This window comes from Enhydra lutris, unplaced genomic scaffold (genome assembly GCF_002288905.1).
Source record: "Enhydra lutris kenyoni isolate GAN:26980312 unplaced genomic scaffold, ASM228890v2 scaffoldscaffold1, whole genome shotgun sequence".
NCBI lineage: Eukaryota > Metazoa > Chordata > Mammalia > Carnivora > Mustelidae > Enhydra > Enhydra lutris.
The window spans coordinates 27,953,272-27,976,961 of NW_019154085.1; positions in this window are offsets into that span (position 1 = coordinate 27,953,272).

The window sequence follows — 23,690 nt, forward strand, 5'->3', positions numbered from 1 at the left end:
TTCTTTTTTTTTTTTTTAAAGATTTTACTTATTTATTTGACGGAATGAGAGAGATCACAAGTAGGCAGAGAGGCAGGAAGAGAGAGAGGGAGGAAGCAGGCTCCCCGCTGAGCAGAGAGCCCCATGCAGGGCTGGATCCCAGGACCCTGAGATCATGACCTGAGCTGAAGGCAGAAGCTTAACCCACTGAGCCTCCCAGGCACCCCAGATTCTGCATTTCTAATAAGCTCCTAGGTGATGCTTCTGCTGCTTCTCTGGAGTGCAAAGATTTTGTGCTCTTCTATAGAACTTTCCATGGTGGTAGAAGTGGCCTTTATCTGAGCCTGCTAATATGGTAGCCTCTAGCCCCTGTGGGTATCGAACACTCAAAATGTGGCTGGTGAGTCCAAGGAAGTGACTTATAAATTTTCTCAGTTTCAATTAACTGACACTTCATTGTGTGGAAAGTGGCTACCAGCTTGGGCAGCACAGATAAATAACCTCTAAGATCTGCCACTGATAAGTGGTGTGAATTTGAATAGGTCACCTAGTCTCTCAGCACTGGAGCTTTCCCACTAGTAAAGAAGAAATTATGGTAAGGTATCACTCTTTTTGTCTAACAGGGCTATTGACATGGGGCAGTGGTAAGTTCTAGAATAATTTTAGGCTCTATAGACGTGGGTTACATAGTAATGATCACTTATATCAGTGAAGTGTAGTAGTTTTGAATAATTAATGCATTAGGTTTCCTTCACAAGGAGGAGGCATGTTTTGCGAGATGGGAACATGTCTTAAGCCTCTGGATCTTTGCGTAGCCATCAGCACTGCAGTCCACTAGGAGTGCAAGTTATTGGGGTGACTCAGCTCCCTGGCTCTCACCCCCAAGGCAGATTGCAGCCTCTAAGGAGAAGAGAAAAATCACAGCCTGCCCTGCTACCCTGAGGCCTTCACCCTGAAACTTACTCCCTTTTCCCACTTTTACATGTTCTTGAGTCTGAGTCAAATTCCCTGAAAAGAAATTATTAGAAGGACAATTTTCTAAATGATCAATTTCACCTATTGACTAATGTACCAAATTTACCAAACTGGATAGTTTGTAATATTTGACTAGAATGTTTAGCTACTTTAATGGGAATGTCTTAAACTTAATATAAATGTCTCATTTTTGCTACAAATGATGCTACATAAAGAAGCATATTTTATAATTAGTAATTCTATTTCAGCATTTCACATGGGAACTTTTCAGTTTATGCTAATATTTATGTGTAACTGTTTTAACTAATGGCTACTTTTGATTTTCTTTGTATGCTTTGGAATATAAATTCTAGTTTAATTTAGTTTAAAACTGATTCATCTTGCATGCTTCCTAATTTCAAATTAAATTTTGGATTTTTTTGATATTGAAGATTTAGTTTAAATTTAAATTTAATGCTTTAAATCTTTTTGAGTGCTTTTGAATATAAATAGAATAAATATAAGTGTCAAATTGCCAGGAGTATAAAAATTAAGGAATATATGAACATCACTGAAAAGTGCTTGATGTTTAGAGAAATGGAAAATAACATTGTGGCATAATAGAATTTAGCAGTGGTTAAAAAAAATTCCCCACACATAAGGAAAAACAAGTCTCTTGATTTTATGGCTGTTCTATACAGAAATAAACCGTGTCTTATGATAAGTAACATTGTCCTTTTTTGGCAAATCAGCTAAGCAACTCAAAAAGATATTTTTATATTATTTTATTATTTTATTAAAGATTTACTTACTCTGGACATTGCTGCTATGAACATTGGGGTGTCTGTGCCTCTTATTTTTCACTGTATCTGTATCTTTGGGGTAAATACCACAGAGTGTTATACACAACTAATGAATCATTGAACACTACATCAAAAACTAATGATGTACTGTATGGTGGCCAACTTAACATAATTAAAAAAATAAAGATTTATTATTAATTTAGAAAGAGAGAAAATGAGAGAGTGAGTGAGAGAACACACAAGTGGGAGGGACAGAGGGAGAGGGAGAGAGAAAATCTCAGGCACACTCCCTGCTGAGCATGGAGGCTGATGCCGGACTAGAACCCATGACCCATGAGATCAGGACCTGGGCAGAAACCAAGAATCAGACACTCCACCAACTGAGCCCCCAGACACCCCTAGAAAGATACTTTTAAATGCCACTTTTAAATGCCATTGGGTTTTTGCCAATCTTCTTGCATATTTAGTATTTTGCAGATAGCCAATCTACCTTGATTTATTATTTCCAGTCCTTAATGGCCACATTTTAAAGTGCAAAATGATTGCTTTGCTGCTTCTGAATTGATTCTTCCTTGACTATAGGCCTGGTTTTTGACACATGACTAGTGTGACAAATCTCTTCTGGTCATTTTCAAAGCCCTTCCACTGTTTTGGTGTGCCTCTTCTTGCACCTTTCTACAAACTGCTGGCAAGTCAATGTAAAATCTTAATTAAACTAAAATGAAAACAAGTTAACTTTAAACAGCAAGCAAAAAAAAAAAAAAGCAGAATTTCAGATGTCATTAATGCATAATTTAAAATTCAATTCCATAGCAAAACCATTCAAAAGAAATTATAATATGCCGAAGAGATTGACCTATTTCACACTGGAATTAGGGGATAAACATTTCCATGAAGCATCATAACATGTGAATTTGGAAAAATTAGTGAATTGGTGATTTGGCAAATTTATCTTTCTAAGAACTGGCTTTCTGGGAATTTGCTCTCAGCAAATCGGCCTTCCAGAGAATTAGCTTTTACCAATTGGGCATTCATTGAAATGATGGATTGAACTGAGCTGGTGGGTTTCTACTCCTTTCCACCCTCACCTCTGGATTTTTCTAGAATCCCCTATTGCCCATATGAAGCCCCTGTGAAGTTCTACTTAGCTGGATTTCACAGGGGTGCAGATTCACTGAGGGCACTTAATGGCCAAGTCTTTAGGAGGTAGAGGGAATATTTTTACATTTCTTTGGGGCCTTGGGCATGCCAGAAACTCGGGGTTTAAATGGGTCTGATGATATGGGTATGGTATTCTTGTCCCCTCCCTGGCTTTGCCTTGAAAAATGCAAAATTACGGAATTCAATTCCATCTATGAAGCTAGATGGAAAGAAAATTAAGGACCCTCATTTAGTTCTGGAGTTGGAAGACACCTACTATCACCTTGCCTAGAGTTTCTTATCTTCCATACTACTGACATTTTGGACCAGATAATTCTGTATTGCAGGGGCTTTCCTGAGCACAACAAGATGTTTAACAGAATCTCTGGGCTTTCTGCACTAGCTGCCAGTAGCATCTCCCAAGCCGTGACAATTGAAAATGTCCCCAGATGTTGCTAAACATCTCCTTGGGAAGAGAACAGTAAAATCATCCCTGTCTGAGAACCTCTGATCTACTCTCCCATCCAAAGTAGATCTTCCTTTTAGACTTTATAGCATACACCCTCTGAATGCTGCAGAACCCTGAGAACTCACCTTCTCACTTTGGTGTTCCTGGAAGTCAGCTTTACTGATGTCAGGAGAAGACCATGGGCTTTGGGACATACCATCCTGGGGTCAGATCGAGTCTCTGACACTCATTAGCTGTGACCTTGGGCAAACTTCTTAACCCATTTCAACATGTTTCCTGACATGTCCTAATTCCTGCTCCATAGATTTATTGTAAGGGCTAAATATCTGTGTAAATAAAATGTTTGCCCTTTGGTGTGTTTGGTAACTATATTCCCTAGATTGGGCCCCAATCCCCCATCTTTAATTATTCACCTACCATGATGAATGTTTGTGTCCCTCAAAATTCATATGTTGAAATCCTAATGCCCAATGTGATTGTATTATAAAGTCGGGCCTTTGGGAGGTGATTAGGTCACAGGGTGAAGCCCTCATGAATGGGATTATTGCTCTTATAAATAGGTCCCAGAGAGCTCCCTTGCTGCTTCTATCCAGTGAGGCCACCACAAGAAGTCAGTGGGCTGTAACCTGGAGAAGGATCTTCATCCGAACCTGACCATGTCAGGATCTTGATCTTGGACTTTGAGTCTTCAGAACTCTGAGAAATCCCTGCTGGTTGTTTACAAGCCATCCCATCTGTGGAGATTTGTTACAGCAGCCTGAATGGACTAAGACACTCTCCCTGGCCATGGTCCTACACCGCAGTGGCATGTAGACCATCGGATCTTTGGACCTTGTGACAGCTCTGAATTCAGCTGTTGCAGGTGGCATCCTGGGCTTGGTCCGTCCTAGCTGACCATGATCTATAAATCTCGATTCCTTCTCAAACAGTCCAGAGACAATAGCACATTACATTTGAAGGGAAAGTTCATCATTAAGTCTGTGTGAAGCTGGGCAGAAAGGAAACTTGGAGCTGGTACCATGATGAAGAGAGGGGACTCCTGAAGAGCTTGCCTGGAAAGTGTGCTCCTCCAGAGGCTTCAACAGTTGGCAGGCTGGATGCTCCCTCAGCCTGTGTTCCAGAAGAAGTGGCAGATGAACCACCTTTTTTTTTTTTTTTTTTAAAGATTTTATTTATTTATTTGAGACAGAGAGAGAGAGAGCAAGCATGAATGGTCGGGGGGAAGGCAGAGGGAGAGGGAGAAGAAGACTCCCTGCTGAGCAAGGAGCCCTATGTGCAGCTTGATCCCAAGACCCCAAGATCATGACCTGAGTGAAAGTCAGAGGCTCAACTCACTGAGCCACCCAGGAGCCCCCCTGTCATCAGTGACATCCTCGTGCTGCATACCTCACGAGGTCTCAGGCTAAGAGACTGTGGTCATGCTGCCCTTGACATCTCTCTTTCCCCACCAGTTGCCTATTTGGAAATAGCTCCTGACACTTTCCAGGAAGTATAAATGAGACATGAACCCTCCAGACTAGGGATCTGAGAAGCCACATGACCCCTCCAAACTGCCAGCATTTGCTGAGCAGTTTTAAAAAGAGCATTGGCGTCAGGGAAGCCACCAGATAGTCCTCCTAGGGGACTTGTAAACTCCTCCTCCTTGGGGAGGCCACTGGTTGGGCTCACCTCACATGCCCCCACGGGTAACCTGGACTTAACATAGCTCAATTTCTCTTGTCAACTCCACGTCTGGAAAATACAGGTCCCAGGTTGCTGCCTTGGGTCAGGGGTGGGATTCTGAGTCAAAGTACTGGGGATCCATCTCACTAGTGCCAGAAAGATCCCCCAGTCAGGGATGGTAGGCCCCGGATAGGGCAGTGGATAGAAGGGATTTGCTTCAGTTGATGTGATATTATTTGAGAATATTTTCTTTAAGTGCCAGAGATGGCTTTTGTTTCTCTGGATGAGGGAAGATAAATTGGCTCTAAATGTCTGTAGTTTAAGAGGATGGTCTCTCAAAGCCTCTTTAGGATGAGACTGAAATCATGGATAATGTTGGGACTTTCACAGGAGGGAGTCCTGCCTGCATTCCCTGGAGTAGGAGAGCCTGTTACCAAGGGGATTAGACCAGATGGTTTAAGTACGGGGTGGCTGCATCAGGCCTAAGGCTCTGTGCAATATACTCCTGGACAATCTCTCAGTTTATGAGACTAAATCACATTGAGCACAATTGTGAATCACCACTGTGGATCCCTTGCAAGGTTTTGAAGATAAGAGCTCCAAACAGATTTCTGTGCACCTAGGGAAGAAGATGAGAACTGTAATTTCTAGATCCATGGAAGAACATTATATTGCTTTCTGGACATCTCTGGAAATGTGAGGAGGAAGAGAGAGGCAGTTTTAAGGTCTTTTATTCTCTGTGATTTGACTTGGCTGATGAAGATAGGGGAAGAGTGAGAAGTGGTCACTCCCATTAGAGGTAGACTCTCTACTCTCTATGGAAGGCCTGTGCTGTGCCCGACCTTCTTGGAAGAAACATAACCTCAATCCCTCCAGAAGCATTGAGTCTTGGCCTGGAAAGTATGTCTATCTGGATCTAGTTCAGTCTCTAGTTCAGTTTCCTACCTCAACTGTAGGGCTGTAACCAAACTTTTCCTTCAGAACCACTTAACGTTGGTTTTCAAGGGTCTTTAGACATGGTTAGCCCCCATTGTCATGATCTCAGAGGAAGTCAGAGAACTAAAGGATATCAGAGGCCAGCCAGTTCAATCAATGTGGCAGTTCTAAAGTTAAAAAAAACCCAAGGATTGGAGAAATGTCATGTCAGAGTCTGGACCATGATACAGAAGTCTTTCCTTTGGCCCCACCTCTGTCTTCTCCAGTTCTACCAACTTAAGGATATTTCATTGTTTTCGTGGGCTTCACTTTTCTGTCTTTCTTCTTTCTTTCTTTTTCTTTCTCTCTTTCTTTCTTCCTTCCTTTCTTTCTTTCTTTCTTTCTTCCTCTTTCTTTTTTTTCAAGATTTTACTTATTTATTTGAGAGACAGAGAGAGAGAGGGAGAGAGAGCATGAGCAGGGGGGATGAGCAGAAGGAGAGGGACAAGCAGACTCCCAGTTGAGCTGGGAGCCCCATGTGGGACTCCATCCCAGGATCCCAGGATCATGACCTGAGCTGAAGGCAGACACTTAACAGATTGAGCCACCCAGGTGCCCCCTTTTCTTCAGATCAGAAAAATGAGCCATGCAGAATAGTATCTATATGTTCTCTTTTTCCTTTGTCTCTTTATTTTTTCAGCATGTTATTTTTAAATTTTTTTTTTAATTAAGACTTTTTATTGATGTATAGTTGATATACAGTGTTATGTTAGTGCCAGGTATACAACATGATGGTTTGACAATGCTACACATCACTCTGCTCACCATGAATGTAGTCACCATCCGTCACCATAGCACAGTCTTACAGTATTATTGACTGTCCCCATGACTCACTTCCTTTATAACTGGAAGTTTTTACCTCTTCATCCTCTTCACTTTTTTAATCCACCTCCCTTACCCATCTCCCTCCTGTCTGGCAACCAGTTTGTTCTCTGCATTTATGATTCTGTTTCTGTGTTTGTTAGTGTGTTCATTTGCCTTGTTTTTTAGATTCCACACACAAGGAAAATCATACAGTTTGTCTTTCTCTGTCTCACTTATTTCACTTAGCATAATACCTTCTAGTTTAATGCATGTTGTCACAAATGACAAAAATCTCATTATTTTTGCAGCTGAGTAATTCCATTATACACACATATATATCTATCTCACATCTTCTTTATCTCTCTATTGATACACACTGAATTTTTTTAGAGTTGTTTTAGGCTTATAGAAAAATTGAGAGGTAGGCATAGAAATTCTCCACAGATTCCCTGTCCCCACACATGCAGAGCCTCCCCCTTGTCAATACCACTTACTGGGAAGGCACATTTCTTTACTGAGGATGAACCTACATTGACACTCAAATCACCCAAAGTCCATAGTTCAGCTTTGGGTTCAGTGTTGATATTGTGCATTCTGTGGATTTGGACAAAAGTATAACGACATGTATCCACCATTATAATATCTTACAAAGAACTTTCACTGCCCTAAAAATCCTTTGTACTCTGCTTATTCATGTCCCTCCCATCCCTAACAAATGCAGATTTTTTTATTGTTTCCATAGTTTTGCCTTTTCTAGAATGTCGTATGAATGTTGGAGGTCCATACATACATACATACAGTATGGAGCTTTTTCATATTGACTCCTTTCACATAGTAATATGCATTTAAATTGCCTCCATGCATCCTTTTCATGGCTTGATAGCTCATTTCTTTTGAGACAGAATAATATTCCATTGTCTGGAGGTACCACAGTTCATTTATCCATTTACCTACTGAAGGCCATCTTGGTTTCTTTTGAGTTCTGGCAATTATGAACAAAGGTGCTATAAACATCTGTGTGCAGTCTTTTGTGTGGACACAAGTTTCCACCTCCCTGGGTGAATATCAAGGAGTGTGACTGCTGGAATGTATAAGAGTACATTTAGACAGCCACGTTATATTGCAAAGTGGCTGTACCATTTTGCATTCTCAGCAGCAATGATGAGGATTCCTGTTGCCCCATATCTTCGTCAGCATTTGGTGCTGTCAGTCTGTATTCCAGCCATTCTAATTAGGTATGTAATGGTTTCTCATTGTAGTTTTAATTTGCATTTCCCAGATGACATATGATATAGTGTATCTTTTCATATGCTTATTTACCATCTGTATATATAACAGACGAGGTGTCTGTTAAAGTCCTTGGCTCATTTGAAAAACCAGTTTGTTTGCTTTCTTATTGTTGAGGTTTAAGAGTTCTTTGCATATTTTGGAGAACAATCCTTTATCAGGTATGTCTTTTGCAAACATGTTTTTCAGGTGTGTGGCTTGTCTTCTAATTCTCTTGATGTTGTGTTTTGCAGAGCAGATATTTTTAATTCTAGTAAAGTTCAGTTTATCAATTATTTCTTTCCTGGATTGTGCCTTTTGGTGCTGTGTCTAAAAAGGCACCCCCACCCCAAAGTCATTAGGCTTCTTTCCTATGTTACCTTTTAGGAATTTTAGTTCTATGAATTCATTTTTAGTTATTATTTTGCATTTAGCTCTATGATTCATTTTTAGTTATTACTTATTTTTTTGTGAAGGCTGTAAAAATCTGTGTTTAGATTCATTTTTCTGCATGGATGTCCAGTTGTTCTAACATCATTTGTTGAAGATACTAACTTTGCTTTATTGAATTGTTTTTGCTCCTGTGTCAAGTATCAGTTGACTATATTTTGGGGGTTCCTTTTTTCCTTACTAATATTTATTGAATATTTATTTGCTTAACAACAGTCATTGAATATTGATTGAACCTTATCTATGTGCCAGGGATGATGTTAAGAGCTCTGTGTCTATTACCACATTTAATCCTCAGAGTACTCTAAAGTACCTACTCTTGGTATCTCCATTTCACAGAAAACGATGCAGAGCCTTGGAGAGATAACCTAACTGCTCAGTTTGCACAGTTAGACATGGATTTGAGCCCTGATTGTTCCATTTTCTCCCTGTCACTTGAGTTGGTGATGTTGACTATTATGTAATGCTAGATCTCCTACTCATTTCCAACTAATTCTGTTTTTTTTTAAAGTTTTTAATATTTATTTATTTGACAGAGAAAGAGACACAGTGGGAGAGGGAACACAAGCAGGGGGAGTGGAAGAGGGAGAAGCAGGCTTCCTGCTGAGCAGGGAGCCCCGCCCGGGGCTCGATCCCAGGACTCTGGGATCATGATCTGAGCTGAAGGCAGATGCTTAAAGACCGAGCTACCCAGGTGCCCCACTGATTCCAGTTTTAATTCAAACTATTTCTAAGTTCATGAGTGGACTTAACTACTTCTACAAGGTGGCCATTTGCACACTGGCTTGCAATGTTTTACTCCACCTATATTATTTCTCTTTCCATAGGGACCTTCCTGCTCTTCCAACCCCATGTGGAAATGAGCATGGCTATCTTCAACTGTGCTAGCTCTGTTTCTTCAGGGCTGGAAAACACATTGGGCCAGACGATGCTTATGGAATAACTAACCCAAGGTTAGATAAGACACATCAGCCAAACTACTGTCAAAGGTGAATCTTTTTTTTTCTTTTGTTATTTTTGTCTTCTAATTCAAAAAAGTGTATTCTAAAAGCTACAAAATTCAATGCATCAATATTATGAGGTTTGTGGTATATGATGACTACTCTGGATATCAAACCTGGAGACATCAGGGGAGATCTGAGGCCAAATAGGTCACAAGAAGTCTTAAGAAATGTCCTTAGAAAAGAGACATTCCAGATGCTCCCTGACATGACCCTAACCCACCTTTCTGACAGTGAATATCTCCTGTTCCTTCCCAGATGCAAGCTTCATTGTAGCCCAATTTAATCATTCACTGTTTTCCAGGCATGCTTCTTAGGAATTTCCTAGAAATTGGTCCCAGTGGTTTTTATATCTCTATGTCAGTACTTGGTAAGACATTACCTTCTCAGGGCACCTGAGTGGCTCTAATGGTTAACTGTCTGCCTTTGGCTCAGGTCATAATCCTGGGGTCCTGGGATTGAGTCCCCAGGCTCCCTGCTCAGTGAGGAGTCTGCTTCTCTCTCTCTCTGCCCCTTACCCCGGATCCTGTTTTCGCTGGGTGCTCTCTCTCAATCTCTCAAATGAAAAAATTAAAAAAAATTTTTTAAAAACAAAAAACATAAAACAAAAAAACCCATCACCCTCTCAGTGGAGTTCGCCCTCTGTCTCTAGCTGGAAGGAATTTCTCCATCCCTTGAGTTCCTCCTCTAACTTCTCATCACACTTGGCACAGTCCCCTTGGTAAAGTAGCTGTCTGCTGACATGTCTTAGCTTAGCTGACCTTAGAAATGAGAAGCCAGTGAAGGATTTTAAGCACCAGAATAAGGGGCAGATTCCTGTCTGAATGTTGTTCTGTTTTCTTATTCAAAGAGCTTGGCCAGAAAGAGTCTGACAGAGGCGAGATCTGAAAAGAGATTCCGGACCTCTTGAATGAATTGGTAAAAACAGTTGGAGTAGATGAGGAAGCTCTGTGATATTTTGAGGTGCTCTGGGGGCTACAAGTCTATTCTTTCTGGTCTCTGGTTTCTTAGTCCTTTGCCCAAGGATGTTTCAGTTCAACATATCTTCCCTTTTTCTCTGACATAACTAACTACATGGGTTCACGTGTGTGTTCATGTTTTTGTGTGTGTCAGGTGTATACCCATGTGTGCTTGTGCATGCACATGCACGTGTGTATGTTTGTGCTGACCTGCTATGGTTGTCACCATTGTGGCCAGTGCCCCAGACACAGATGCAGAGATAGAAAGCCTACAAATGACAGTGCGTATAGTTTTGGAATGAATAGAATTGGAGATTAGATATTGTTAAAGGAAGTCTATTTCTGCTTGGCTTCCTGAATGTCAAAGTGTTGGAAACCCGTGAGCAGGTGACTGAGGGGACAGACTCAACATTTGACTCTGACAGCTTAAAAATAGGAGGATACTTTCGATACTTGCATCTGTTTATAATAGGTGAGGGCCTTTTTGGTGGGAGGCAAGGGCATTGCCAGGGTGACCTGGAGGGCCCTTCCGGGATGAATCACCTGTGATGTTGTCTCTTAGGCTCCCATGAGAGGGGAGTATATATTATTATTGTAGCCATATGAAAACTGAGAACACTACATAAATTTGTATTATTGAGCAAGAGTGGCTATGGTGATGCAGTATGTTTTCACATTGGCCCTTGCAATTTCTCTGTGCTTTCCGTATTTTGGTTTATTTAAAATTATGATCTCCTGTAGGAGTGCAGAAGCCTGAGCCTCGAGGAGCATGGAGGAGAGGTGGTGGTGGCTTCTGCTTGGACTTGGTGAGGACTGTGTGTGCTTGAGAGGGAATATCCTGACCTTGTTAAAGAACCCCAGAGCAGACACGTGGCAGCTCCCAGCTAAAAACCCTCACCCTGAGAGGGCTGCAAATTGAATGAACAGATATCTCAGTTCTTTTTAAACCAGCCAGGGAAACAAATTTATATTTATTTTTTTGTCAAGACTCAGCTTACACCCAATAGTTTTCTTTGTGATGCTAAGGACTGAGTTGTAAGATACAAGTTAATTTCATTTGCATGCATAATATGGAAAGGGGAGCCAAGGATGGTAAGAGGAATGGAGTCTAAAGTTCATTGAATATCAACAGAAAGATGTTTGCAGATATTCTTTCACTAAAAGAAAACTGGCATCCAGATTTAAATGATTTGTCCAAGGCCACATAGAGAATTAGTGGTTGAACTGGCTCAGAAGCCAAAGGACTTGATTTTAATAAGGCTTTATTAGTAATCCTAAAAATTAGTTTTCTTATGGTCAAAACAGTTTTAAGAATTCCCTGAGTCAATAAAGATTTCCAGATTCTTTCTCTATTTGCCTGTCTGTCCCTCTCAAATACACACACACACACACACACACACACACCCTCATAAGAAGGAGAGAGAATTCCCAACTTCAGATTACATTATAGTCAGAGAGTAAGCTCCCAGGTCCAATACTGTCAACTGTAGACCACATCTTTGGGAACAAAGAACCAGGTAAAATATGGTAAAGAAGAGAGGGGTCTGGGGGCTTTGGTGTACCAGAACCACAGATAAAATGACCCCAAGAGAGAAGTTTGCACCTGAATGAAAACTAATGAGAACAACTCTGAGACCAGGTATCTGGGGAATTGAAAGGAAGGCCTTGGCATTTCATGGGACAAGGGTTGGCAGTGTGGGGGCTCCAGAAGTGGAGGCTACTGGGCAGGGGTGCTTTTGGAAGCTTGTTAGTGAAGGGAAATAAAGAAGTAAGAGTATTCTGCTAAACAAAAGAGAACCTCAAAAATCAGGAGATATACCAATCCCTCCTCCTAGAAAGTGCATTAATTAAAGAATCTACACTTTTCAGTACCAACAGAAGAGGGTGCTCTTGAACTAAGAAACATTGTCAGTCACCCAAACACCATAAAGGTGCTTACATATAACCATATATGAACTCTTAAGAATGAATAGAGTAAATGAAACAAGATGGGATTGGGAGGGAGACAAACCATAAGTGACTCTGAATCTCACAAAACAAACTGAGGGTTAATGGGGGGAGGGGGGTTGGGGGGGAGGGATTATGGACATTGGGGAGGGTATGTGCTATGGTGAGAGCTGTGAAGTGTGTAAACCTGGCGATTCACAGACCTGTACCCCTGGGGATAAAAAGATATTATATGTTTATAAAAAATAAAAAAATAAAAAAAAAAAGAATGAATAGATAATCTCAAACAACACCAATACAAGGCTAATAAGGAAACAAAATATGAGCATCCAAACATTTCAGCAGATGCAAATGCTTCTATCAATCAAACACAAAGCAGAAGAAAACTGTGATGTAAGACCCAATCTCCATTAAATATCCTAAAATTAGAAACCTGGAAATATAAAGCTGAAATCTTAAATCAGAAGTTTCAAGGTTTAGAAGAGACATAGACAAAAACTCAGGGAACATGTAAGGTGAGAGTTGAATGAATTCAGGAAAGATATGGAAGAAAACCCAAAATCATCTTAAAAATAAAAGCTAAGTTACAAGGTACTCATGGGACTATAGATGTCACTGAAAATCTAAGAGAGACTGAGGAGAGTCTGCAAGGGGATGACAAACAAGGAATGAAGCAAAAAAGAGCACGGAGAATATAATTGGTTGAAGACCGGCCCAAAAGAGTCTGCATAGGAAAAACATTCCAATGGAAAACAACTATTTCACACCGTGAGCTAAGACAAATTTATAAAGTTAAAAGAAGACTTGAATCCGCAAGTTTAAAGGCCCCACTGTGCTCCTAGGAAAATTAACCTGGAATGGTGGAGACTAAGACATATACCAGGAAACCATCAGACTTACTTAAAGAAAAAAATCCTCTAGGACTCCAGGCAAAAAGACCAAATCTCTTACATAGGAAAGAAGATCAAGTAAGCAGCAGACTTCTCATATAAAATAAGACAACAATGGAGCTGCACTTTCAAGAAACTAAAGGAAGTACAGTAGGAATATTTTCTCTCTAGATGAGCTCATTTCCAAGGATGAAGACTGTGACAAGCAGTGTTCTATATGCAAGAGCTCAGATATCACTGGATATTGTTCTAAAAGGGATCTACTAGAGGGTGAACATTATTCAATTGAAACAGGAACAGGACCAGGAAACTTTGGCAAGGGGACTGAGATTGAGCATCAGGTATATTTTGGTGTAAATCTGTAGCTACACAAGGATGGAGCAGGAGTGGAAGGACAGTATAACTGTTAAATATTCTGAGCTGAGCCAATACATTGTTGCACAGATAAGGGGTGGGAGTGAAGGATATTACTTAAAGAAGACAGACCAATAAGTAGAGGCTAAATAAGAACAAATGGATTAAAGGCATTATGATAGGTCTTGGTGAAAAGCTAACCACTGCAATGAAAATACGAACCTTCCTAAACACCAAAAGAAATATTAAATGGGTCCAGAAAACAAATCATATGGAGAAAAAGCAAACATGTACAGACAATTTTATAAAAAATGTGAGTTGAGACCAAGTACATCAGTCATATTAATAAATTATATCAGTGATATCATAATTTATTAGTAAGCTTATTAATAAATTGCAAAATATTCTCAGTAAATATGTTATAATTGACTCACAAAAAACTTAATTCTATGAGATATATAAGACACACTTAAAACAAAGTGGCCCAGAAAGGCTAAGCATCAAGGGATTAACAAAGATATTCCAGAAAAATGGAAACAGTAAAATAAATAGGGTATAAAGAGCTAATTGACATAATTAATAAGGTGAGCATATGGCTATATAGCAAATCTCAAGCCTTGGTGATATAAAGAATATTCTCTCTTCTCAAAGCATTAGCATGGTGTTCACAAAAATGGTCCACATGATGGGTCACAAAGAAAGTCCCAGTAGGTGCCACAAAGTAGAAATTAATAACAAAATTTAAAAACGTCCTTCTATCTGGAATTTGGACAACAATAATAAATATTAAACAACTATTCAGTTCCTACTATTTGTGAACAAAAATTACAGAATTAAAAAAAACAAAAAATTAGATTGAAAAATATGTACATCTGAATTGGTGAGACACAATAAAAGGAATAATCAGGAAAAATTGTGGTCTTAAATACTTAAATTGGTAAAAAAAAATATTTAATTTCTAACTAAAAATATAGAAAAATCAAAAGATAAGTCAAAAGAAAGCACAAGGAAGGGAATAATAAAGATAAAAGAAGAAAATAATGTGGGAGAAAAGAGTATAAAAAGTAAAGCTAACAAATGAATCAAAATTCTGGTTGTTTGGGGTAAAAAAGTGAATAGACTCACCAACAGCCAACCCATCAAGAAAAGAAGGAAAGCACAGATACATAAAATAAGGTTGTTTCAAAAGCTTTTGCACAGCAAAGGAAACCGTTAACAAAACCAAAAGACAACTGACAGAATGGGAGAAGATATTTGCAAATGACATATCGGATAAAGGGCTAGTGTCCAAAATCTATAAAGAACTTAGCAAACTCAACACCCAAAGAACAAATAATCCAATCAAGAAATGGGCAGAGGACATGAACAGACATTTCTGCAAAGAAGACATCCAGATGGCCAACAGACACATGAAAAAGTGCTCCACATCACTCGGCATCAGGGAAATACAAATCAAAACCACAATGAGATAYCACCTCACACCAGTCAGAATGGCTAAAATTAACAAGTCAGGAAATGACAGATGCTGGCGAGGATGCGGAGAAAGGGGAACCCTCCTACACTGTTGGTGGGAATGCAAGCTGGTGCAACCACTCTGGAAAACAGCATGGAGGTTCCTCAAAATGTTGAAAATAGAACTACCCTATGACCCAGCAATTGCACTGCTGGGTATTTACCCTAAAGATACAAACGTAGTGATCCAAAGGGGCACGTGCACCCGAATGTTTATAGCAGCAATGTCTACAATAGCCAAACTATGGAAAGAACCTAGATGTCCATCAACAGACGAATGGATAAAGAAGAAGTGGTATATATACACAATGGAATACTATGCAGCCATCAAAACAAATGCAATCTTGCCATTTGCGACGACGTGGATGGAACTAGAGGGTATCATGCTTAGCGAAATAAATCAATCGGAGAAAGACAACTATCATATGATCTCCCTGATATGAGGGAGAGGAGATGCAACATGGGGGGTTAAGGGGGTAGGAGAAGAGTAAATGAAACAAGATGGGATTGGGAGGGAGACAAACCATAAGTGACTCTGAATCTCACAAAACAAACTGAGGGTTGATGGGGGGAGGGGGGTTAGGGGGGTGGGGTTATGGACATTGGGGAGGGTATGTGCAATGGTGAGTGCTGTGAAGTGTGTAAACCTGGCGATTCACAGACCTGTACCTGTGGGGATAAAAATATATGTTTATAAAAAAATAAAATTAAAAAAAAATAATAAAATAAAATAAAATAAATGGAGCTGTATACCTTGTTCATGGTTCAGAAGACTCAATATTATCAAAATATCAATTCTTTCCCAAATTTGCCTATAGATTCAATGTGTTTCAAATCAAAATCCCAGCAGACTATTCTGTAGAATTCAGAGTTTATTATTTGTTTAAAAATTTATTATTATTATAATAGCAAGCTTTTTTTGAAATTTATATGGAACTATAAAAAAAGAAAAAGAAAACAGAACTAGATGCCCAACACTACCTGACTTCAAGACTTACTATAAAGCTAAAGTAATCCATCCAGTATCATTTTAGCATAAAGATAGACACATGGATCAATAAAACAGAAGAGAAGTTCACAAATAGACCCATATGTATGTGAACTGATTTTTGACAAGGTACAATATCAATCTGGTAGAGAAAATATAATCTTTTCAATAAATGATGTTGAAACAATTGGATACCCATATATAAAAAACAAACAAAAAAAAAACTTTGATTCATACTGTATGCCTTACACAAAAAAATTAACTTAAAATGTATCATTGACCTTAATTTAAGTGTGGAATGATAAAACTTTTAGAAGAAAATACAGAGAAAAAATTTGTGATAAATATTTAAATACAAAACCAAATGTATGACCCATTAAAAAAATGTGATAAATTAGACTTCATCAAAATTTAAAAACTCTATACTTTGAAAGACACAGTTAAGGGAATACAAAGACAAGTGATAGACTGGAAGCAAATATTTTCAAATCACTACCTTGTAAAGGAATTGTATCCAGACTCAGTAGAGGACTCTCAAATTCATTAATAAAAATAAAAATTGTAAATGGACAAAAGGTTGAAAGACATTTCACCAAAAAAGATATACAAATGGAAAATAGGTGCATGAAAAGATGCCAAGTTAATCATTAGTCTTTATGCAAATTAAAATGCTAACTAACTTAATGCCAATTAAAACCACAACTTACTGTTACACTACCATTAGAATGGCTAAAATTCAAGACTGATCCTATCAAGTGTTGACAAGAATATAGAGCAACTGAACTGTCATACACTGCTAATGGAAATATAAAATGGTACAATCACTGTGGTAATCAATTTGGCAGTTTAAAAAATTAAACATATGATTCAGTCACTCTAATTCCACTCTTAGATATTTACCAAAGATAAATTAAAGCATATATCTATATAAAGATTTGTATATAAGTGTTCATATTAGCTTTATTATAATAACCAAAAACTATAACAACTCAAACATCCATGAAAAGATGAATAGATAAACAAATCATATTATATCCATACAATGGACTCTGCTCAGCAATAAAAAAACAAAATAAAAAAAAATAAAACAACAACAACCAAAACCTAAAGGTAGGCTATTGATAGCCACATTATCATGAATGAATTAAAAAAAAGAAAGCCTGAGTAAAAGAAGACAAACAACAAAGAGAACATACTGTAAATTTCCATTTATATAGCATTCTAGAAAGTGTAAATTTATCTATAGTAAGAAAAGTAGCTCAGTAGCTTCCTAAGGATGAGGTAAATGTACAAAGGCACCAGCAGAAACTTTTGAGGGTAAAGGATATGTTGATAATCTTGATTGTGGTGATGGTTTCATGGGTGTATATGTTTGTCAAAACTTACCAATTTATAACTTTAAACACATGTAATTTGTTGAATGTCAATTATATCTCAATTTAAGAAAGAAAAATATATACAGAATAATTACCATCCAACTTTCACAGAGCTAAAAAAAAAAAAGAGTAATTAGCTATGAAAAGATGTATTATACAGAGTTCTAGGTGAAATACTTAGCACTCTGGTACACTTTGAGCATATAACCATGGCAAAGAATTCTCGGATGTTCTGCTTCCTATTTTAGATTGTCCTTTATGCAGACACTGGACATATCTGCTACTCCATTTATATTTCCCTAACCCCTGTTAGTCCCTTCTCTGGCCCCAGTACACAGGAATGTTCAGGGCTCCACCTGGTGCCTGCCTTAATGTGAGGTATCTATAGAAAGATGGAAAATCCTGAAGGATATGTTCCCTGGGTGTTGTGGATTACTCCAGAAAGATGATGCTGCTAAGATGGCACACCAGCTGATAGCTGTCTTCTGTAAGTTGGTAGGAGGATTAACACCATCCCAGAAGTATGACTCTAAGAATATACCGGAAACAGCTGCTGGAACATGGGCTCAGACCTTGCAATGATAAGAGACCAACAAATTCCAGCCAATACACTGCAGCATCTACTGTTGGATAAACTTAGCACAACGGTGGCATTGCTTACTCATGTTGGTATTCTGGCCTGTGGAAACATCCTAAGAATCTGGGCAGAGTTGTCTGTCGATTTAAACCCTGATGAACTGGAATGTGAGAGGAATGAAGGGGCCCACACCCATTTAGGATCTGTACCCAGGAAGCCTGCACAATTTACGGTGACCTCCACATCCCTGAACTCAGAGCAGTCTACATCTATCCCACTATTTGCAACAGTCAATGTATCAGGCATTGCCTGGTGCCCGACACTGTTACCCAGTGTGAGAACGCAGCTCTTGCAGTGAAATTTATCCTCACATATTCATTCATTCATACAATAAATATCCATTACGTTTCTACAATGGCAAAACATTGTGCTGCATACCGAGGTTACCAGGATGATGAAAACAAGCATTACCCTCATGGAGGTGAATTTCAAGAAGGGGAGAGAGACATTAAATAACAATACACAGTAGGTTATCTAATCATAATTGTGGCAAGAATGAAAGTTACAGGTGGCATCAGAACCAATTCAGAGGAACCTGAGGAGTCTGAAGGATGGGGAAACTTTCTGGAGAAAGGGACATCAAAGCTGAGATCTCAGAAGTGAATAAGAGTTATCTGGGGGAATCAGAGGAGAGCATTCCAGGCTGTGGGAGAGGAGAGAAAGGCACAGAAATTTACGAGGAAGCCAGAGGAGCTGGAGCAGAGAAAGAGAGAGGTAGACAGAGGCCTCTTAATGAAGGTCTTGTAGGCTGTGCGAAAGATTTGGGGAAAATGGAAAGCCATGGAAGGATTTGTATTTTACCATCTTTGTTAGATTGCAAACTCCCTATAATATGGGGATTATATCAATTCAACAAAAAGTAGCCTAGCCACCCAGAAAATTCCACCTGCAAGCAATTAATAATAAACATTTATTCAGGGTCATCTAGGATACTTACCTGGGATTAACTACTTTAAAATCTTGTCTAAAATGTCTGATTTCACCTTTATGTTTTTGTAATTGCATACCAGGTTTTTTTTTTCTTTATTTAAATTCAATTTAGTTAACATGTAGTATATTATTAGTTTCAGGGGTAGAATTTAGTGATTCATCAGTTTCATATAACACTCAGTGCTCATTACATCAGTGCCCTCCTTAATGCCCATCACCCAGTTACCCCATCCCCCAACGCTCCTCCCCTCCAGCAGCCCTCAGTTTGGTTCCTAGAGTTCACCGTCTCTTATGATTTGCCTCCCTCTCTGTTTTCATTCCTTCCCTCCCCCTATGTTGATCTGTTTTGTTTCTTAAATTCCACATGTGAGTGAAATGATATGACAATTGTTTTTCTCTATCTGACTTATTTCGCTTAGCGTAATACACTCTAACTCCATCCACATCTTGGGCTCCTTTCACATTTTTGCTGTTATGGACATTGCTGCTATAAAATTGGGGTGCATGTGCCCCTTTGACTGATTCCACCTTCTAATTTCATTTGGTGTAGTAGATTAAACCTCAACAAATCTTTCTTTGCTGATTAAGTAGCTGGCAGAAGAAATCCAAGTCACTTACTATCTGGAAATTAGAGTGATAGAATCCCAGAGTTGGGGAAGAAAGAACTGATCCATGCCTGCACATCAGAAGAGGCTTGCCTAGGGTTGCACAGGGAAGAAGAAAGAACCAGGGCAGAATCTGGGCATCTCAGGCCCTAACCCAAATGCTTATGACCCTGTGACGGTCCTTAAAGGCTGTGATCTGGTTTTGCTTTCTTTTTACTTATGACTCTTCAAAGGCAGAAAACAAAGTTACTAGAGAGTTCAAGATTGTTGGATCCCAGGTAACTCAGGTTGTTTTTAGAGATGTTTTAGGTAGAAGAGTTGAAGTGGCATTGGGGACAACAAAATTAAAATTGACTCTTCACCAAACACAACTCCGGGTACTTACAAACACACTTTTTCCTCTCCCTAACCCCGTAAGTTAGAATTATTAGGCTTGTGTTACAGATGAGGAAACTGAGTCTCATAGAAGCTTACCCAAGCCCACAAAGATAGCAAGTGACTTGAGAAAGAAATCTGAAATTCTAACCCAGGTCAGTATGGCTCAAAAGCAGTATTCCCTCTCTTATCTCATGCAGACTTCCAGACTGACTGGGTTCTGTGCCCACACACTGATAGATGACCTTACCTTTCAGGGAACTTGACCACTGCCTGGGGTTGCCCTAAAATGCAGGACCCTCAAAAGCTTGCCACATTCCTGGGAGATACTGATCTCCAAAGGGCTCTTTGGGACCTTTGACCCCGGGGAATGTGACATTCAGCATCTGGAGTAAAATGGTGTGCAGGATGTTAGACCCAAAGCAAGACATGACAAAGACATGGAACAATCTCCCTACCACCCTTTCCCTCAGAGGGGTTTGGTTCTTATCTTATTAGAACCTTCTTACCTGTCTAGAAGCTTGTCCCTGCCCTGCCACTAAAAGTGAACCTTCTGCAACACTCAGCTGGTCTCCTGTATGCTCAGGAAATAAGGTATTTCTGTCTTCATCTCTGTCTGTCTCTAAGCTCTGTCATCTTTGGCTTCCCTAGAAGCAGTACAGGTCATGCTGAAATGCTTTTTCTTGAGAAGAAAGAGCAAGGGACAAAACATGTGTCATTCCCAGAGAGAAAATGAATCATGTGTCCTCTGATTACTTGGAAATATCTGATTTCTCTTTCCAAGAGAAAGGGTTGCAACTGTGTTCCTTGGGTGGTTCAGAAAGGAACAAAATGTGTTTTTCTCTTTTATCTAAAGAATATGTCTCAGCACTTTTTTCCATTCAAACTTCAGAGTGAGAAGGTAATTGCATTACCATTCACCCTCCCAGGAATCTATAAGCAGCCTGGGACCAATACTTATGGTCTCATATCAAAAATATAACTTGGCTTTGGAACTAAGCTCCAAACCCAACCACCTAGTGATCAAGACAAAGCCTTCCAACTTGAGTCCTTCTCCCATTCCCTCCCACTCCAGGGTCCACAAAAATTGGAATACAGGTAGAAACTAAAAAAGGTCAAGTTAGAAGTTTGAGCAAAAATCAATCATTAGGGATGAATTCCTGGAAGCAAAAGAAAAGGAAAAGCAGTGTGCAATCACAGAAAAAGCATTGGTTAAGGAGTAAGGCATGGCAGGATTTGTTTGTAGCTTTGGCATCCACTATCCAGATGACAGTAGGCAAGATACTTCACCCTTCCAGGTCTTCGACTCTTCTCCCGTTGATATGAAAATGTCTGGCTTGATCTTTAAAGTTACTCTGCTAATGACATTGGCTATATCTGTTGTCTTATAAGCTGGGAGATTGGAAGGGAAGAGAAAGATGCAGAAAGAGCATAGGGAAGCAGATGGAACTTCAGAATAAATAGAGTAACAAGAGAACCATGTTTGACACTCAGCACGAAGAAGAACACCTAGAAAATAGAGGCTAAGAAGATCATGCAAAAAGGAAAATATTTTGGAATCCGATAAATCAATCATGTTGGTTCAACTTGCAACTGGATAAGACCCAAGACAACTTGTATGGATGCCGAAGGCTGGCAGAAGAGAGAGTAGAAAGAGAAGACAAAGCTGCCTCCCTGTCTTCCCATCTGCTATGGGCCCTAGAACTCCCATCTTTCTACCAGGCAGATAGAGACACCCAGCTAGCACAAAGGAAATATCTACCCAAGTCTCGTGGCTGGCTAAGAAAACAAGCTTTTTCCTCTGTAAATGTTAAGTATTGTGATTTGACTAAGGAGGCATGAGCCTGGCCTGAGACTTCTGAACCAGTGACTAGAAAGACCTTGCATTTAGTGTAAACTTAGAATGACAAAGCAGGGTGGAATGGTGGGTGGGGTGGGGAAAAGGAGAAAGAGAAAATGGATGAATATAAATTACCTCTGGAGGTAATTGTTGACTGCTTGTGGGAATGTTGTGACTCAAGTTCAGAGGGTAGGAAGGACAAGGAGACTCACATTCCCAAGGGTACAGAGTGGCTTTGCTAATTGGCCTTGGGCTGGCCCATCAGTGACTCTTTCGCTACCCCAAGCTTGGCAAGGCTGACCATGACTTGCTACTGGAAGGAGATTTGGTGGGATTTATGAAACTAGCTAAGGGGCTGTTCTTGGCAAGCCAAAGCTATAAATGTATAATACTTTATCTCCTGCAGGGATGTTTTCAAGCAAAGGGAAGACGGGAAATGTCTACATCAAGTAAAATCCCCAGCCACTGGTCAAGGAGAGTGGCCTCTCTCTGGAGCTACATCAAAGGGATGGTTCTGTCTGCTCCCTGTGGCCTCTGTGGATCCTGCCCTGGGAGTTCAAAAGTTTACTTGGAGCCAAAGAGAGAAGGAAGCACACCCACTGCCAGTGTTCTCTCAGGGTTGTCAAGAGGAGGTTGTGCTGGGACTGCTGGAAAAACCACCATTGCCCCCTCCCTAGCTCCCTTTCCTCAACATTTCTTCACCCTCAATATAAAATGTTAGTGCTTCAGTGGCACTGAAGCATGATGAAGTCAAAACACTGGACCAATAGTCTGCAAATAAAGAGCTACAGGGCCTGCAGAATGTCATTTCCCCTCTCCAAGTTCATTTTCTTATAAAGTGAGAGGGTCGAAGCTGAATTAAAAGCATTCTTAGTGATCCCCTCCAGTGACCACAGTAAGGCAGAATTGGCTTTTCAAGCTCAGAAAAAAAAAAAAAAAGAAATTTCTTGTGCAAGAGAATTCCATTTAGAATTTGATACAAATCCCGCTCCTTCTCTAAGTCACTTCTAACTGGCCATGCTCTGGTGAATGAGACCAGCTGGGATGCAAAAGGAAACACAGACTAAATTCCTGAGGGCCACCTGAGGAAGCTTGTCTCATCCTTGATGCCATCTTCTCAGAGTCTATAAGAACAGACAACCTGTTCTTAATTTTCTAGAGGATGTTGCAACTTCATCCCAGACATTATGTTCTTCCTTTCTCTCTCATCCTTAGGGACACGTCATTGAAAATAAAGTGCCTAAAGCCAAGGCTGCAAAAGCCCATACAGAAACTGTGTAAATTAGAAAAAGACAAGCCCATGCCAGAGCAAAAAGCTTAGGGAGTGTTGCACAGAAGGGATGCCATCTCTCATTTGACTTAGTTGGCTGGAGGCTCCCATACAATCTTGTAAAACCTGCACAACTATAGCTGAATAGCAAGGCTTGGCTTACAACATTTATTCAAAAATCTATATGTCAATAATAATGGTATGTTCCTATGTGTCACAAGTGAGGTTTCCCAACAAGCAGGCTCAGAGCTAAATATCCCTATTCAGGGATACATGGCCAAGATGAACAACTACAGGGGAGGGAAGGGAACAGTATGGGGCAACAGAACCACAATGCAATTGGAGAAAAGTCTCAGCCCAACCTGTAGGGGTCTTGGCAGTTGAGATGGTCATTCTGAATTGTCTAGAATTTGGGCAAATTGGCTGGACCTTCGTATACACTGTATAGATCAATCAGGGATGGGAGCCGTTCTTGGGAAAGGGGTATGACATTGGGGGAAAAGG